Source organism: Opisthocomus hoazin, chromosome 9, assembly GCF_030867145.1.
Source record: "Opisthocomus hoazin isolate bOpiHoa1 chromosome 9, bOpiHoa1.hap1, whole genome shotgun sequence".
Classification (NCBI taxonomy): domain Eukaryota; kingdom Metazoa; phylum Chordata; class Aves; order Opisthocomiformes; family Opisthocomidae; genus Opisthocomus; species Opisthocomus hoazin.
In genome coordinates, this window is record NC_134422.1 from 31963914 (window position 1) to 31967170 (window position 3257).

A 3257-nucleotide genomic window follows, 5' to 3' on the forward strand; every position below is an offset into this window, starting at 1 on the left:
CAGGCCATGCAACCAGAGAGGCTGTAAATCTGAAGTAGTAAATTTATGATTTAACAAAGTTAAATTCTGAGTGGTTATGGCCTTTAAGCTAGGCATCTCAAATTATTTCTGCAGGGGCCAGACTAGAAATGCTGCGTAATGTATATGGTGTTATAGAGCTTTGCAGGTTTTTTGCCTTAAATGCTCCATTTGGAGGTGGTTATGATTCGGAGAGGGTTCGGTGGATTCTGTTGTCTCTCTAGTATGGCCCACAGTGGGAGGGAAGAATGTATCTTTCATTATCTGGATGGTCATCATAATAGCATGTAGCAATTAGAGTAATGAACTGAATGTGTATTTAAATTGAACATCTGTACATAATACAAACACAGAGACTATCTTGCATTCATAAATACTTGAGCAATAATTAAAAAAAAAAAAATTATGCTGTGAAGTGAAGCAACCAAGCATCCTCCCCAGTATCCCGTCCAGTGCAGCAGCAGGTCCCCCCCAGTGGATCAAGAACTGCCTTCAGGACTTTAATTACATTTCAGTCAGTACAGTTACATGACTGTAGATGGTTGTACTTCATCCTTGCACTGGAGAATTGCTGTATTAACACAGAATGGTGAAGAACAGTGGAATTTAGTGAAAATGGAGCTACTTTGCTTTGAAATGCGGGCGAATGCTTTCCCAGTCTTAAGTCCATGAGCCCAAGTAGAGCCCAACCAACTGTGCTTTAGGTGTGTGATCATGTTGGCTCCCTTTTGCTGTTTACTTAATATTTTTCACCATGTAAATTGATTCTGCAAGTATTTAGACAAAAATGGTAGTCTTACGACACTTGCAGTACTGTTATCTGAAGGGGGATGTTTGTGGAACTGGGGACAAAGTTTCTGTTCTTAATGCCTCTGAAAAATAGACTCTTCTCGCATTTCATATGTTTAAGTACCTGTTGCATGCTTTTGCCTTATTTTCCTATGCTTTTAGTGATAAACTTGTGTGACTGAAAATATTGAGATCTCCTTGTGTGCTGTTCAATGGAGACAGAGCGTTGTATGTATGGTGATCCATCACAAGAAGCACTTCTTTTCTGTATTTTGAAATGTGAAAACATTGTTCTGAATGTGATCACAGGCTTCAGGCAATTCATTTACAAAGAAGGAATTACATTGGACATTATATTGAGGTGATATACAAGATTTGGAACAATAAAAAGCTCTCTGATATTTTTAGTTTTGTGGTCACAAATTTCAGCAGCTATAGATTATAGATAGAAAGCATTTACTGTCTGTGAATTTAAGATGGCAAAGGAAAAGATGGAAGTTCCATCTGTTGCTTTACTCAAATGTGCACTTAATGTGTGCACAACCTGGGGATGAGGAAATCTGCGGACATCATAATTCCAGCTAAACAAGAAACAGGAGCATTTCTCTTTCCACTGGCATCTCTTGTGCTCAGATTTGCACAAGACTTTTTGCAGTCGACTACTGCACTTAAAATGAGCTGGAAGGATTGTTGGAGGAGGATTACAAAGATAGGTCAGGAAGTTTAGCTTTTTGTCTTCTGCTCTTAAGTTTCTTCAGTGTGGCCGAGTGCTTTGAAAAGCAATAAATTGCTTGCAATAAGTCCGGCTGTGCTTTTCTGCAGGAACAGTAATATAGGTTCCAATGTCCAGGTGGAAAATGAGCAGGTAGCACACTTCAGTGTTGAGAAGCTGTAAACGCTGGCATGGCCACAAAAATCTGGGAAAACCCCAGGCAGCAAACAAAATCACCCTGCAAAATGAGACTTCTGTGGAGATGCGTATGAGTAAGTGTCTGTGTCGACAGACTAAAATAGGCAATATTAAACAAAATTGCTATTGGCATCATTTTGTCTTTGAAATGCATGTTAGCTGGGCTTCTTGGTGTTTAACGATAAAGACAAGTAATGTGAGCAGATACTAGTATGAAAAAATTTATTCGAAAGAGGCATGCAGACCCTGAGGGTACGGGATGGTTAATAATGAGCTGTCTAATAAAAACAGTCCCAAAAATGACAAGTCTGAAAGAGACTGCATTAAAACAACCTTCCTTGCTACTTCCAAGTTGTCCATGTAGAGGCTTGAAAGATTATTAAATGAAGTTAGTAGTCCCCTGTGTTTTGTCTACCTGAGGGAGCTGAAATGAGACGCTGGCTGGAACAGGAAATGTACAATAAATCCCATTTTTATGACTCTAAGTCAATGATTTTATGGTTTTCGTAACAGCTGTGTAAGAAGTATTTTAGGTTTTGATTTTGGTGAGCTTCTATGTTGGTTTGTGTTTTTTTTGGCTTTTGTGTTTTGGTTTGGGATTTGTGTTTGGTTTTTTAAGGCAGTGTGTATTAGCAAATTAAATTGCATGTAATCCTGAGATGGCTATAGAAAGGTTCAGTGAAATGAAAACCTGTTTTGAAGAAGTATTTTTATCTCAGCTAGTTTTCTTCTTAGGAACAGCCTGAACAGATGCTTGCACTTTTTTTCAGTTGGAATGGACAGGAGCAGACCATAAAACATAGCACCTGGTTTATAAACAGCAGCTCACTGGGCATGTGGTCAGCCTGAACTGGTAAGACAATGGGAAGCCCACCAAGAACAGGATGAAGTCGTGTCTTTGCTGAACACCGTTCCAGGTCTGTAGGGTCTGGCAGAACGTGCAAACTGAAAGGGAAAACGTGACTTAACAATAATGTCACCTAGAGCTTGCAGCTTAATGCAAGCTGTTCACTGTGGTGCCAGTGGGATTTATGGGATCTGAAATACAAATGTGTCACGCAACATGGACTCTTCATCATCAGGGTAGTTGTTAGATCAGGAAAAATGACACACTTGGTCTGCATTTTCTCCTGATCTTTGCTCTAATTTTCCCTTTCTGAATTTCACATCATCCTTGTTCACTTTAGACATGTACTCATTTCTCAACAGGTCACAACAGACTATGGGGGTCTACTTAATACCATTCCTCTTAGAAATGTAAATACAAGATTTGTTGATCTGCTGAACTCTGCCCCGAGCCAGAGCAGATGTTACTTGGTTTAAGCTCGGCTCTTGTCCTCCCTGTGCGTCCTCTGGCCTACAAACACCCCTTGCCTCGTAGCAGCAAGCTGCTGAGACATATGCATGGGGATGTTACATTTACATAACTGGAGACTGTAGCACTTCAGGATAGAACTGATGCTAACAAATGGACTCAGGAGTACCTTGGCTACAACACGTTTGTCTTGGCCAAACTCATATGTGTTTCTTACTGTTGCAA